Source organism: Scyliorhinus torazame, chromosome 9 (genome assembly GCF_047496885.1).
Source record: "Scyliorhinus torazame isolate Kashiwa2021f chromosome 9, sScyTor2.1, whole genome shotgun sequence".
Lineage (NCBI taxonomy): Eukaryota > Metazoa > Chordata > Chondrichthyes > Carcharhiniformes > Scyliorhinidae > Scyliorhinus > Scyliorhinus torazame.
The window spans coordinates 255,926,003-255,942,523 of NC_092715.1; positions in this window are offsets into that span (position 1 = coordinate 255,926,003).

The following is a 16,521-nucleotide window of genomic DNA, read 5'->3' on the forward strand; positions in this document are numbered from 1 at the left end:
GTATATATAAATGATTTGGAGGAAAATGTAACTGGTCTGATTAGTGAGTTTGCGGACGACATAAAGGTTGGTGGAATTGCGGAAAGCAATGAGGACTATCAGAGGATACAGCAGGATTTGGAGAGTTGGGCGGAGAGATGGCAGATGGAGTTTAATCTGCACAAATGTGAGGTAATGCATTTTGGAACGTATAATACAGGTAGGGAACACACAGTGAATGGTAGAACCCTCAAGAGCATTGGCAATCAGAGAGATCTAGGTGGACAGGTCCACAGGTTACTGAAAGTGGCAACACAGTTGGAGAAGGTAGTCAAGAAGGCATACGGCATGCTTGCCTTCATTGGGCGGGGCATTGAATATAAAAATTGGCAAGTCATGTTGCAGCTGTATAGAACCTTAGTTAGGCCACACTTGGAGTATAGTGCTCAATTCTGGTCGCCACACCACCAGAAGGATGTGGTGGCTTTAGCGAGGGTGCAGAAGAGATTTACCAGGATGTCGCCTGGTATGGAGGGTATTAGCTATGAGGAGAGGTTAAATAAACTTGGTTTGTTCTCACTGGAATGCCGGAGGTTGAGGGGCGACCTGATAGAGGTCTACAAAATTATGAGGGCATAGACAGAGTGGATAGTCAGAGGCTTTTTCCCAGGGTAGAGGGGTCAATTACTAGGGGGCATAGGTTTAAGCTGCGAGGGGCAAGGTTTAGAGGAGATGTACAAGGCAAGTTTTTTACACAGAGGGCAGTGGGTGCCTGGAACTCACTGCCGGAGGAGGTGGTGGGAGCAGGGACGATAGTAATGTTTAAGGGGCATCTTGACAAATACATGAATAGGATGGGAATAGAGGGATACGGACCCCGGTAGTATAGAAGATTTTAGTTTATACGGGCAGCATGGTCAGCGCAGGCTTGGAGGGCCGAAGGGCCTGTTCCTGTGCCGTACTTTTCTTTGTTCTTTGTTCTTTGTTCACGTCCACAAAGGGCGCCAACATCACTTCAATGGAATTCAATACAATTAAATATGATTAGCTGTCCCTCTGCCACAGGATTGCTCCCCTCACTGAATATTCAAACCTCTCTGGCCTGATATCACATCAGCGAGGTTGACAACAGGTTTTTAAAAACATGATTACGTTGAGGGGATCCCTCCGGGGGTGCACAGGTAAGTATAGCCCCTGGGGAGAGGAGATGGACGTACCCAAGCAGTGCCCTGGCACAGGACGGCACTAACACGTGGGTACTGCAGGCTTGGTACAAAGCCAACCTGTGCCAAAGGGCACTGCAAGTGGGAAGTGCCGGGCTGGGTCCTCATGGGAGCCCCATGGGAGTGTTTCCATTTAGGTGTGGTGGGGGAGAGCTGATAGGGGCGTCCTTTAAAGATGCCACCCTGATCTCTGCGGAGCTGGGTGCCGGCCGGCTCTTTCTCAGGCCCTGCCCTGCCAGAGTGATGACATAAACTAAGACCGCTCATTTTATTTTCGCAGGAGGCTCAAGATCTGGAGCGTAAGACCAATCTATGCGGCTGGAGAACGACACGCCGGTTTTCACTCTGAGCCTGACACTTGGAGAAAAATATGGTAAGGTTCCACCCGAAGTTTTCCCTTGGCCAGCAAATCAGGGGCAGACCACCACGAACGTTCCGCGGGTCATGTGGGGAAATAAAATGTTTAAGAGACTCAATGTTTGGTGTGTTTCCCCGTCGTTGGCAGGATTCTCACTGGTTCTCTCCCCGGAGCTGACACTTTGAAGAAATATGGTAAGGTCACGCCCTCTCAGTGTTCTTGCTATCCTGCCACATGTATTTCTGACCACACATATTTTGTCTGTCTTTATCGATTGAATAGCGTAATCTTGGACTAGGTTTAACTATCTGGTTTAAAAGAGATTAAAGCATCTTAAATTCACTGTGGTAACATGGAAACATCCTTGAATTGAGATGTTAAATCTGCCCTCTGAGGTGGATGTAGACGATCTCAGAGAGCTACTTTGAAGAAGAATGATTGGCTTCTCCCCGCTGTGCTGTCCAATCTTTATCCCTCAATCGACATCAATAATTGTAGATTATCCAGTCATCAGCACAGTGCTGCTTTTGGGAGCAAGCTGTGCGCAAATTGGCTGCCACCTTTCATAGATCATGACAGACAACAATGCTTCTGACAGTATTTCATTGGTTGAGATATCCTGAGGCTGTGAATGCCATTGTGTAAATGCAAGCCTTTCTTTTCAATCTTTGCATATCTTCGCCTGCTGCTGATGCTTTGACGATGGTGTCTAGTTTATTATGAGAAGTGGGGAAAAATGGTGTGCTCAGAAGGATTGAAGATCTGTTGAAATAGCTCCACCTATTAGGGCAGCACGGTGGCACAGTGGTTAGCTATGCTACCTCACAGCGCCAGGGTCCCGGGTTCAATTCCGACCTTGAGCGACCGTCTGTATGGAGTTTGTACATTCGCCCCTGTGCCTGTGTGGGTTTCCTCCGGGTGCTCCGGTTTCCTCCCACAGTCCAAAAATGTGCAAGTTAGGTGGATTTGAAATAAAATTAATTTGGAGTACCCAATGAATTGTTTTCCCAATTAAGGGGCAATTTAGCGTGGCCAATTCCACCTGCCCTGCACATCTCTTTGGGCTGTGGGAATGAAACCCACGCAGGCACGGGGAGGATGTGTACACTCCACACAGACAGTGAACCGGGGCCGGGATCGAACCCGGGTCCTCGGCGCCATGAGGCAGCAGTGCTAACCACTGCGCCATCATGCCGCCTGTCAAGTTCGGTGGATTGGCCATTCCAAATTGCCCCATTCGTGTCCAAAGGTTAGGTGGGGTTATGGGAATAGGGTCGGGGAGTGGGCCAAGGTTAGGGTGCTCTTGCGGAGGAGGTTCAGTGGAGACCCATGGGCCAAATGACCTCTTTCTGCACTGTAGGGACAGGATCTCCCTGACATTACTTTTGTGAATATATTTTTTATTTAATTGACAGTCATGGTTTGCACTTTACTCTGCTTCAGAACTTTAGATCTGAGATTTTCAACAGAGGGGGCAGATGCCAATATCTGTATCGGTGGCTCTATCATCTTCGCCAGTCGACCCACGTAACTCAAGATCCTCGTCCCTGGAATCAACCTCATGAATCTTTTCTGCAGTCTCTCCAAAGCCTTTAATTGCTTCCTGAAGTCTGATGCCCAGAGTTGGACATAAGACTCCCTTTGGGGTTGAAACATTGCTTAATACAGGCACATTGCAATCTTCTTGCTTTGGTTCTCAGTGCCTCCATAAAGCCAAAACTCAGAACGTGAGAAAGAACACGGCAAGGAGTACCGGCGTGTTCTTAACTGCCTCAGCCTGCACTGATTGAACTTGGTAGCACAATCCTTTCAGTCAAAATTCACACCCCTTATTACTTTGAAGCAATTATATATAAAACCTTGGAGTGAGGCCACATTTTGTCCTCAATTTGTCTATGGCAATTGTTGAATTAGAGATTTGCTGCACCCAGACAAGAAGAACGTTTTTTTTTGGTTGAGCAGTGTGAAGCACTGCTGAATTCCATTATCTCAAGACCTGGGAAAAAGGAAGGTGTGAGAATACATTTTATTTCTTCACTTAATTGTAATGAATCAACCAATTCTCCGAATCCACGCTGCCACCTCACCCTCCCCGTGCTAAAAGTACAATCAGGGCTCTTTTCTTTCACGTGTGTGCTATTTATGCCTCTTCATTTATATCGTCTTGTCGAATTTTAATTGCTTCTTTGAAAGAAAATACATTTTATTCCACAGGGAGCCATCCCACACTGAGCTGTGCTGAATATCTTTCGAACTGTTGAACACTGCGGCAGTCCCCACACCCTCGGCAGCACCTTTGTCCTTTCTTTCTCGTGACTGGTCAACAGCCCAAACACGGAACATCTCTCCCCCTCACTGTGCCAGCCCCATCATTCTGTGCGGACCCGATAAGTGGCAAATCGTCGCCTGGCAGATTCTATTCTTCGAATGCGTGCACCCCCGTTTGCAACTTTGCGAGGTTTAGCAAGCCTTTCCCGAGCGGAAGCACCCAGAAAAAAAATAAAGGATCAATTTATTGTCTCAACCTCCCCTATTAAATTTCACAAAGAGTCGGCAACTTCGGTTATTACAAATCAAGAATAACAGGTCACTTAATGTGACTGGAGTACTGAAGCAAATCATAAATTTCTAAGGCTTTATTTCAGTGCTGCAGTGATTGCTTCTTTAATTAAAACCATATGCTAAATTATTCACTCCGTTATTTTCTCTGCTTTTAAAGGTTTTGACTATGAGTGCCTGAATGGTAAATGAACGTTTTTAAAGTTACGCTGCTTTGGATAGGTAGACATTAATCTTGGAAATATTGTATCATTTTGACAGAGAGAAGCAGCAAGCCTGTGGAGCTGGAACAAGCCAGCACACATCTTTAACTGCGCCGTCAGTGTTTTTACTCTCCCCCCCCCCCCCCTTCTTCCTGTAGAGTAAGGGTTTGTAAAATCCAAGCTGGGCAGTAAAGAACATGGAAATGAAATGCTAGAAATACACAGCCGCAATTATTTCGAGGGAAGGAAATGCGAGCGTTCCGAGGTCATCAGGAACCAGGGAATGGTTGAGATGGGCGAGCTTTGGAGCAAGGGGTGGGTGCGGCAACAGGAAGGTCTCTGACAGGGTTCAAGACAGGCGAGAGTGAAAACGAGTGCCGGTCTTACAGGGCCCAAAGGAAATGGTGATGGGGCTCAGGAGGAAAGAAAAGGTATGCCCAGTGCAGGTGTGCTGTTGTCTGAGAGCGAAAATCAGAGAAAACCCAAAACATGCAAAGAAAATAAATCAAAATAAGAGGACAGAGTGTAGAGTCCGGAATTGTTGAACTCATTTAAAAAAAAATTTTAAGTGCCCAATTCTTTTTTTTCCAATTAAGGGGCAATTTAGCGTGGCCAATCCACTAACCTTGCACATCTTTGGGTTGTCGGGGTGAGACCTACACAGACACAGGGAGGATGTGCAAACTCCACATGAACGGTGACCCAGGGCCGGGATCGAACTCAATGTTGAGTCTGGAATATGGTAAAGTGCCCAATCGAAGGATAATACACATTGCATTGTTATCCATCTGCTCAGATCGCCTGCCTTGAAACCATGCAAACTCATCCTTCTTCAGTTTTCTGAATGGAAAGAATGGATCAAATGCAATGAAAAGGGACAGGGTGGAAGGAAGGATTTGAGATTAGCGCACACTCAGAGCACAAGGGGAGGTGGCTCTCCCGAGGTACTGGTCTCACCAACACGTCCGCTTTGGCTTCCGTGTTGCTCTTGGTTGTGGGACATCCAAGCTCATTAGAGTGCGCAGCCAAAGTGAACAACTATTAGGCTAGAAACTTCACCGGGGAGTATACTCTTTTCAGGCGCTGACTGACTCCCCCCCCCCCCCCCCCAGAAGAAAGTCAGGATGCAGCAGTCATGGTTGAAATGGGCGGCATGGTGGCACAGTTAGCACTGTTTCTTCACAGCGCCAGGGACCCAGGTTCGATTCCCGGCTCGGGTCACTGTGCGGAGTCTGCACGTTCTCCCCGTGTCTGCGTGGGTTTCCTCCGGGTGCTCCAGTTTCCTCCCACAAGTCCCAAAAGGCGTGCTGTTAGGTAATTTGGGCATTCTGAATTCTCCCTCCGTGTTCCCGAACAGGCACCAGAGTGTGGCGACTAGGGGCTTTTCACAGTAACTTCATTGCAGTGTTAATGTAAGCCTACTTTTGACAATAAGAAAGATTGTGAATATTATAAATATGAATGCATTAGATTCCGACGGTGCCCAAGAACTAACGACCTCCTCAGGGAGGCCTTGACTGGGCAGTGTTTAGTCCTGGTCCACACAAATATTGACCAGGTGAAACGGCATCTCGGTGATCAGAAGCTATGGCACCTGGGCACGATTCAACCCCAAAAAATTATATCTCCATTTTTGGGCAAAATTAGCGCTATTCAACGGCACGTTGCCATTTGTTTTGGAAGAATGGCCTGTGAGACCTCCCCAGATGCTGTTACGACTGGTCCACGTTTGTGTTGACCAGCACTAAACGGCTGTCTGGCGAGGTCTCCCAGGCATGGCCGGCGAATCCTGGGCTCTGACCAAATCTGGTTCTTGCCCAGCAAGAGCGAGGTCCACACACAACGCTTTGCCCCCGACCGACCGAGTTTCCGACGGCCTCTGGACATTGCCTGAGGCCTGCCCCCGATGCTCCCCCCCCCGGCCGGTCTCATGGTAACCCATCCTGTCAGGAACTCGGCGTGGCGGCTGAGGACTCAGTCAAGTGCTACCACAGTCAGGGGAGAGCGATCCACGGGCAGCGGGCACTTTATCAGGGGCTGGGAGCACTGTGGGGGGATGGTCCAGGGCACAAGAGCCGGCTAAAGGGGGAGCACTATTTTGCGGTGCACATGCGCGGCCATGGACCCGGCAATTCTCTGGGCTGTATCGGCAGCTGGAGCTGGGTGCTTTTGCTGCCGGCATGCTAACCCCCAGCCAAACGAAGGATCAGTAGCCTTTTGCACCATTTTTGGGGACGTAAAACGCAATTGGTCCCACGCCGGCGTGAGGACATATCCTCAGAATCGGTGAATCCAGCCCACTGTCTTTGACATCCAGTCAAATGTTCTCCCATTCTTTGGAGTTATGTTTAGAATTGTGTCACCTCCTTTTATCATTGTCACATGACCATGGTAAATAATTTACTCTAGGCCTTCTTATTATGTCGTCCTTTTCTGATATTTAGAAAGAACCCATTTTACTCTTCAATCAGTTACATCCATTTCCGGTAACTTGGTGGCATTGCTCATCGATCAGCCGAAATCTACTCATTCTTTTGTGTCCATCGTCTTAATTCTTTTCCTGGTATTAAATTACTCCCGAACATCTCCGTAAAGCCATGTTAATTTAAACGCCCTCGTCTGTGTAGAATGCCCTCATTACACTGATATTTTTGAAGCCGCACAACAATACTTTTCAAACTCATGTTTAATTCTGCTCACATGGAAGAATACTTTGAAGCTTTCCATAAAGGTGACTTTGACAACAAATTGCATTGTGAAACCTATCATTAGACACAGAATGTGGATCATCCACTACAACTAGATTTTCATATTATCTCCCTGGTTATGAAAGTGGGATGTATGGATGTTAATTAATGAGAAACAGGTGCCAGATTTAAGCTACCTATGCAACTGTATTAAAAACTCCATAATGCATCTCTTGCTTGTAATGCCATGAAGGGTTTTATTAATAATCATTATTTTGTTTGCCTTGCCTAAGTATATCATAATAATAATACATAATAATAATCTTTATTGTCACAAGTAGGCTTACATTAACACTGCAATGAAGTTACTGTGAAAAGCCCCTAGTCGCCACATTCCGGCGACTGTTCGGGTACACGGAGGGAGAATTCAGAATGTCCAATTCACCTAACAGTACGTCTTTCGGGACTTGTGGGAGGAAACCGGAGCACCCGGAAGAAACCCATGCAGACACGGGGAGAACATGCAGGCTCTGCACAGACAGTGACCTAAGCCGGGAATCGAAGCTGGGACCTTGGCGTTGTGAAGCAACAGAGCGAGCCACTGCGCTACCATGCCGCTCATTTATAGCATGTAGGAGTGGTTTCAAAGCCTGTGTATTGAGTCGGCTTCCACGTGGGTGTTTCTCCTGTGGCTCAATTCAGTACAAAGAGCAGCAGACACATCAACAATCTGAAGGTGGTTTTATTTTCTACAAACCTGCATTAATGTACATGAGAGATAAGACCTGGAAAGCTGCCAAGATCCTTCTACAGAACAAAGACACAAACTCAGCACATATACAACTTTCAGAAATCAATAGCCCTCCCAGTTGGACGCGATCCAATCCCCGAAGCTGCTCTGTTTAAACTTATCCAATAGAATCGCAAGCAATGTTTAAACTTCACCCAATAGAATTGCAAGCAATGTTTAAACTTCACCCAATAAACTCGCAAGCAGCCCATGATTAATCCTCATCCTGACAGCTACGTACAATCTCAGCATCCTGGGCAGATTGTTTGTGAGAAACAGAACAACAGAACCAGCACCCTGAATTGTTTCACAAATGTCAGACGTAATGTACTTTGGTCAAGTTAGCTATCCTAAATCCCATTCAATTACTGGGTCACTGTCCGTGTAGAGTTTGCACATTCTCCCTGTGTTTGCGTGGGTTTCGCCCCCACAACCCAAAGATGTGCAAGGTAGCTGGATTGAACACGCTAAATCGCCCCTTAATTAGAAAAATATAATTGGGTACTCTAAATTTATAGAAAAAAAAAATTCATCTCAATCCTTAATAAAGTAACTTCTGTAAATCTACCCTAGTGGCATGCTATCTATTCAGTTTTGAGAGGTATCATTGCTGACCCCCCCCCCCCCCCCCCCCCACACACACACACACTCTAGCAGATATCTAAATATTGGGCTGTAGATAGAATTTCAAACCAGAGGAGCATGTGGATTCGGGCAAGAGTGGTAGGTCCTCCTTAATGCACACCAGTAATTTCAATACTCCATCTTTGCCAGCCATGACTTCAGCCGTCCACCTGACAGAGCTTTGGTTCAATGTTTCATGTGAAAGAGGGCGTCACCGCCTCTGCATCGCCCCCTCAGTAACAGCGCTGACTTGCCAGCCCGGGTTGCGTGGCGGAACCCACAAACCTCTGACTCTGCGGCAAAACGTTCAAGCAACTGAGCCAAGACTCTCGGCAACTCGTCACTTTATCCATCGTCACAGAATGACTTCTGGAGCCTCCTGTTATTTGAGCTCAGCTGCCTCTGTTTAAGGGTGGCTGTTGGCACTTGAGGGTGTGCCAATAAATGGCGTGTTCTACCGGTGGGTCGGCAATGACTGGGAAAGCAAGGGGGCAGATGGCAATGCTTTGACAACGTGCAACCCAGAATTGTAGAGTCTCGCACCACAGAATGTGGCCATTCAGCCCATCATGCTGCTTCATGGAAAGAGTTATCAAATCAGTCTAATTCCCATACTCTTTACCCAAGGCATTGCCAATCTTTCCTTTTCAAGTGTACTATAGAGGTCATCACTGCATCAGATTCCACCACCTTTTTAATTAATAGAATACTTTGAGACACCATTCTGATGCAAACATTAATGTTTGCTTTGCCTTCAGTTGCTTCGTCCCTAAGCTCTGGGAAATCCTCCTTATATCTTTAGTTCATTTTTCCTCCCTCAAAACAGTCCTTAAAACCTACCTTTTTGGCCAACTTTTTGGGCATCTGAACTTACATCTCCTTAAGTGCTCAATGTCACGGGTTGTATTATAATGCTCCTGTGGAGCACCTTCAGATGTCTTATCATGCTCAAGGAGCTCTATGGATATGGATTTTAGTGGTTGTTGCTCTGTGTAGGTACACTGCTCAATATTCTCCACAATGTTGCTTCAAAACGGAAGAATGCATATCATGGTTGTGCTGCAATTCACCGACTGACCACTAGGCGTCTCACTAGTATATAATTGAATGTTAGAATCAGGTGACCCCTCAGACTGGCTGGAGGAAGCAGGAGAGAGGTTGCTTGTGCTTGATCATACTGTTACTCATCTGGTGTTTTGTATACAGTTTACCCATAGTTGATGTTAATAAATCATTTATAGCTTTAGTGACAAGTGTTCTTGTAATATAAATCAAGCCATCCGACAAGAATATTGCAATGCTGACGTCAGAATTCAGTTGTAGGTGAAGGGGTAACATGATTACTGCCATTTGCTCTCCACTTTTAACGCGAGACTCTCATTAAAAAAATTGCATGGAAAGGTTTTTGTCGCCTCCCTCGCTGCTTGGGGCTGTTGAAAGGACAGTTTATTCTTCATGCACTATCAGCCAATTACAGAGTGTCTGCTCCTACAATTTGTAAAAGGGCACAGCCCAAACTGTTCTGCCATCTTACATAAGGAAGGATGTCTGCCAGTATTGGCATCAACGGCAAAACAAAAGAAGAGTCCCAACTCTCACAACGATTAGATCAATGAAAACAGATTATACACAACACAATTTCACAAATTACATCAATACATTGGTTATGGTTTTAATTTTTAGAGAACTTAACCTCTCTGGTTTGCGTTGCTCACCTGTTCTTTCTTAAAGAAAACACATGCTGAAAAGACCAGAAGGGCTTTATTTTAGCATTGAAATTCACTTAATTTTGAGAAAGAAAGTAATATTCCAGATTTTCAATTCATTAACAATGAATCTGCCAAAAACCAATGAGTGCATGATTTTTTCATAGGGGGATTAATCTCTCTAATCAGGAAACATGGACCCCCACGCCTTCAAAGTTGGGATATTCCCTCTGCGGGATGACAGACTAAATCAGATGTCATGCCCAATGCTCGCAGACCAGTGCGGAGGCAGTTTGGGAAGAAGGCCTGCCTTTCTGCTCCAGCATGTTACTGAATTAAGTAAATGTAAAAAAAAGCCTCCACACCCCTCAATGTTCAGCACACTCCCTATCATCCATCCAAGACAACACGTTCCCCTCTTGCCACCCCTTTTCCCTTACCTCCTCCATGCCAACTCACCTAGTACCCTTTGACAGTTTTTTGAGAGCTTTGACAGTTCCTTGACAACTCTGACAGTTCCAACGGGTTGGTGCACTGCTGACACACAATTATGTTCAATTTTAATAATCCCAAAGGACACCTTAACTTTCCCAACAGAATCCTGAGACCATATTAAAGGGGTACCACTGGCCATCCAAAACCAATCTTTATTTATTTTTTTCCAATTAAGGAGCAATTTAGCATGGACAATCCACCTACCCTGCAAATCTTTGGATTGTAGGGGTGAGACACACACATACATGGGGAATATGTGCAAACTCCACATGGACAGTGACCCAGGGCTGGGATCGAACCCCCAAGTTCTCGGCGCGTGAGGCAGAGGTGCTAACCACTACGACGCAATGTCACTCTGTCCAGAACAAATCTACCAAGTTCAGAATCCCCTTTTATCTGGTCTAATCTTCACGCATAGGGTTTCACACTCCTGATTTACCAAAATCACACCTTAATGGAGGCAGCTGGTGATTTAAATGGTCAGCTATCTCTGTAAATTACGCATGTGCAAACCCTGACATGGAAGTGAAAAGACAGCTGAGAGACGCAGACAGAAAAAGAGAAAGATAGTGTGATGATTTATTATTTTTTATATTGCACATTTTGGTGGAATAATGCTGGATTCAAATACATATGGGCAGCATGTCTACTAAAGATATAATTAAGGAGTTGTAAAGGTGAGATAGTCATTGATTCTTACCATTTACTTGTTTACAAGAGATGGCTCATGTAACATTGTTTTGATTGTTGGGGATTCCCAAGGGTGCAGGTAATTTATAAGGGATTGTGCTTAGTCCTAGCTGAGCGGGTCATGGGACATAAATGATGCAATTAATGGGGGGGGAGAGCCAGGTCTGGCTGTAGTTTTGCGGTCTGCTATAAGATTTGAAGTTGGACAGCAGTTTGCCAGAGCATTTGAGTCTGACAAGAAGCATTTTCAGGTTGTTTCTGAAAGGGTCTCTCTCTCTCCAAAGGTCTGCACAGACAAGCAAGTAACCCAGATTGTTAACCTTATTTATCTGTGACATTTGAACTATTTTGGGTTGCTTTATTGGAATATACAGTGGCAGGTGTAGTTAGTGAGCTAAAGTTTTGTTTTACTATTATTTAAGAACTGTTTTAATTGTTAATTAGAAATCTAATACCATGTTGCTAATGTGATTGATCCTGTGTTTAAATTAAAGTTTGGTTAACAGAGTTGGTCAGCGTTCTCACTCCTGTGGTTTTGTAGTCTTCCCTCAAAGTTGTACAAATTGCAAATCATTGGGATTTTCATGCAGGGATCCTAACAATAAACTGTCACGTGAGGGTACCTTTAAGAAATGGGTGTTTAGAAATGGAAGGGTATAGAAATATCTGCAGTGAGAGTACCTTTAAGAAATGGGTGTTTATTACAGCAGTGATGTCAGAGAGTGGGTGGAGTTTGGCTGTCTGTCAGCTTTTTACTTTCGTTTTAGGTTGTTTGCGGCAGGGTGTGTTTTAGTTTCACTTTCAGAGCTGAATAGCTGCAGTCACAACCAGAAAATGTATTAGTCTCTCTCTCTGTAATCTAAAAACTGTAAATCGATCCTTTGGTGATTTAAATCTAATAGCTGCTCTCAGTAGTGACTTTAACCTGATGTGCTTCTGTTTAAAGGTTTTGTTTAAGTCATATGGATGTTAAAAGGTGTGGTAGTCACCACTGTTGTATTATATTGTATATACTGGTATTACGGTAAGGTCCCTGTACTACAGGTACGGGGGTAGATCCCTGCCTGCTGGCTCCGCCCAGTAGGCGGAGTATAAATGTGTGTGCTCTCTGAACAGCAGCCATTTCACCAGCTGCTGTAGGAGGCCACACATCTCTGTGTAATAAAGCCTTGATTACTCTCTACTCTCGTCTCGTCATAATTGATAGTGCATCAAAAGGACAGCTTAAAGGATTACTTAGTGTTGTATTCTTTGGGAGTTGTATTTGAATTGATGGTTGCTAAGATGTTCACTGTATGTTTTAAAAAGGTTAACTTGAGTTCATAGAATAAACATTGTTTTGCTTTAAAAAATACTTTGCCATTTCTGCTGTACCACACCTGTAGAGTGGGCTGTGTGCTCCCCATACCACAATCTATTAAAAGTTGTGGGTCAGGTGAACTCCATGATACACTTTGGGGTTCTCTAAACCCTGGCCCATAACAAAACATAGAGACATGAAGAGAGATAATGGGTGCGATTCACCCGAAACAATTCTATGTCCGGTTTAGCGTGGATTTGGCGGGGTGTTTCTCAAAGGCTGCAGGGCCGAGAACATGTCATCATTCAATGGCCCTTGCTCGTATTCTTTGACCTCGGAGAGTTTCTCTCTGTCGAGGCCGCACTTAGAATGATTTACTCACAGATCGGGGCACTATTTTGTTGGGCAGCCCCACTCTCCCCCCTTTCCAGCCCTCCCCTCCCCCAATTTTGATCCACCCCCCCCCCCCTTCACCACCCCAACCTTGGATAGGCCCCCGAGAATCTCCCCTCAAACCCCCCTCACCACCCCGCCACCACTTGGTAAGTCCTCCCTGGCGGTGTAAACCTGACATCGAGGCAATACGGCACCACCAGCCCGGCACCCTGGCAGTGTTGGGGTGACAGTGCCATGGTTCCTGGGTGGAACTGCCAGGTTATCAGGGTAGCATTGCCAGGGTGTCCACGTGGCACTGCAAGGGTGCCAGGCTAGCAGTGCCAAGGTGCCTGGGCAGCAGGGAGAGTGCCATGGTGTCATGTACCTGACGTCACGGTGGTCTCCAGTCGCCTGGAAGACCCTCAGACATCATTATGACTGGTCCATTGATCAGCACTAAACAGCGCCCTGGCGAGGTCTCCAAGGCACGGCCGTTGAGTCCTGGGTGCCAGGAGAATCCAGCGGACGAAGATTTAAATGAGCCGTACGGCTAATTTAAATATGCTGTTCTGGACCACAGATTGTGACGCCTCACGAGATTCCGTTAAATCTCGCGAGACATTTCCAGTGTCGCAAATCTCGCGAGAGGCTTCTCCCGAGATTCCACAGCCTCATCCTTACACCAATCCGGGCGTGACAAGGCCGCTGAATCGCGCCAAATCTTTTTTGTAAACCGACGTAAGAGTAAGAGGCTCTCAGCTCAGAATTCTCCATCCTCAAAAAAGGTGTGACTACAGATAATGGAAATGCCGACAATAGCAAAGAACACTTTAACAGAACATAATCAGGCTTTATCTGGGAATACAAAACAGTGGACTACTAGAAATGCGATCTGAGATTAGGGCCGTCATCTTGAGTACATTAGCTGATGAACATTGCCAATTTGATGTTATCTGCTTTTGCGTTCAACATGCTAACTCCATTCAAACAATTCCCAGAACGGAATTTATGTTTGATTAATTCTCTGGTTTAAACAGTATGTTGTGATTTTAGGCGGAAAGCACAAAGGGAGAGCTTGGAGTGGTTACTGCCAGCTCTGCAATACATTATAATGGCTCAGTTGCAAGCTAATCTGACCTAGCAGCTCTCATGCTCCAACAGAGCTACCTGTCTAAAAGGATTACAAGGGGAAGCTGATGACATCTCAACGAGAGGTTGTGCATTTAATCAGCAGTGGCGACGGCCGGGAAAATGGAGTATTCTAAACGGAATGAAACAGTTTTGAAACAGATGGATAATTCTTCACATGAGGATAACATGCTTTGAGAAGGATAAATGGCTATCAGCAAAGCTATTAGGCCTGGCACAAAAAGGAACCAAGATTAGAAGGTTTTGCTATTCCATACTATGGACGGAGATATCTTGATTGTGCCATCTCATGGGGAATGAACGGAACATCAGAGATTTATCATTCTCTACTGGTAAACTTTGGCCACTGAAGAGCTGAACGTGAAAACAACATTTCTCATCTGACGGATGACACCATTGTTGGAGGAGATTTGTAGCTGCGAACGCTGAGCTTTCCATCTCTTTCTTTTATTCCTTTTCTACTTTATTCACCTGTGCATTGGGTTTGAGAAGGGACAGCAGTGTGAAAATTGACTTGACATCGTGGGCTGCCAGTTGTCAGCGGAGCCATTGTGATTGTTTATCAAAGCGTTGACTGATCGTCCATCTCTTCAGTTCTGACATCCGGCAGCAGACAGCTGGTGTTGGAGGCAGACACTGGGTACAGGGACAGCTCAGGAGATGCCCCATCATGGGGGCGGATGCTGAGGGGGGGGCAGAGATGCTGGCTTTTTATATTCAGCCATGGAGGCAACATTTTTTGGCTGTGCCAGAGATTTGACAGGGAATTAGAAGAACTGCTGAAGACATTGAGCACCATGTTGGAAATTCTGGAGATGTCTACTTCTAGTATGTGGTGTCTGGTATTTCCACTCTGCCACTGGCCATTAAGTGTAGGAAAATGGTTCATATTGATTTATTTTAAAATACTGTCTTCAATTTCTGACCTTTGACTACTAAGAGGGTTCCTGTTGGAACCCTGGGAGTAAGTACTGAGAACAGACAATGCTTAAAATACCCAGCAGGCCCAGCAGCATCTGTGGAGAAGGAAGCAGAGTTAACAGGTGGAATGTCCCAAAATCGGGACAGATTGCGTGAGTTGAATCCATGCCAGTGGCCAGCAGGAGATCTATGGTTATTTTATCACCCACAGCCCACTAAGAAGCCGCTGCCAGATCCAGGCCCAGATTCTTTATCCTTGGTGGAAGGCTCTCCCTGTCTGCGCCTTACAAAACAGGTGTCCCTTTTCTGTGAGCCACTGCAGAAAGATATGCAAATTAACACTTGATTTCAAATGGTTTCTGTTTGAGTTTCACCTCCATGACCACCAGATCACATTGGCCTGTCTCCAAGTTGAGGGGCTTCAGATGACCTCGCCATCCCCCTTTTCAGAAGATTCTTTTTCACCTTGAGTTAAAGGAGACATTTTAAAACATAACCGTCTTGGGCCTAACAACCTTGTTTCACTGCTCAGGGGACAAGAGGAGACAGACTGCTTCCTCTCACCTCAACATGTTTGCCTTCTTCCGTTCCCGCCATCAGACTCCCCTCCCCCATCCACAAAGAAAAGTCCCTGCCAGAAATAGGACCCGTTGAGATTGGAGAGCACACAAACGTCAGGATTTGGGTTCAGAACACATCGGATTGGGAGCCACCTCCCACCCTATGATCGGAATCCCTACCCTCCCCCCCACCGCCCACATATTCATGGGAACGCACAGGATTGGAGACCACCCTCAAAAATTGGAACCCTCTATTAGCCCCCCCACATTTCTCTCCCCACAGCCCAACACTCTCAGTAACACATGTGTTGGCTTCCTACCTGGATTTGGGCTACATCCTGCCATCAGACAGGGTGACAAGCATGATAATGAGGCTGGCTTCCCAACGAGGAGCCTGTTTGAAAGAAAACTTCACCACATGTCAGACCACTTCCCCACTGGTTACACAACCTGCCTCAGTCAAAATCAGAGCCAGTGACACAGAGAGTAGGTTAGTGTTTTTAAATCATAGAATTTACAGTGCAGAAGGAGGCCATTTCGCCCATCGAGTCTGCACCGGCCCTTGGAAAGATCACCCTAACTAAGCCCACACCTCCACCCTCTCCCCGTAACCCAGTAACCCTACCTCACCTTTTCGGATACTAAGGGCAATTTAGCATGGCCAATCCACCTAACCTGAAAATCTTTGGACTGTGGGAGGAAACCGGAGCACCCGGAGGAAACCCACGCACACACGGGGAGAACGTGCAGACTCCGCACAGACAGTGACCCAAGCCGGTAATCGCACCTGGGACCCTGGAGCTGTGAAGCCACTGTGCTAACCACTGTGCTGCCGTACCGCCCAAATGAAACACAACGGGGGCAATTCTCCGAGCCCCGCGCCGGGCCGGAGAATCGGAGCA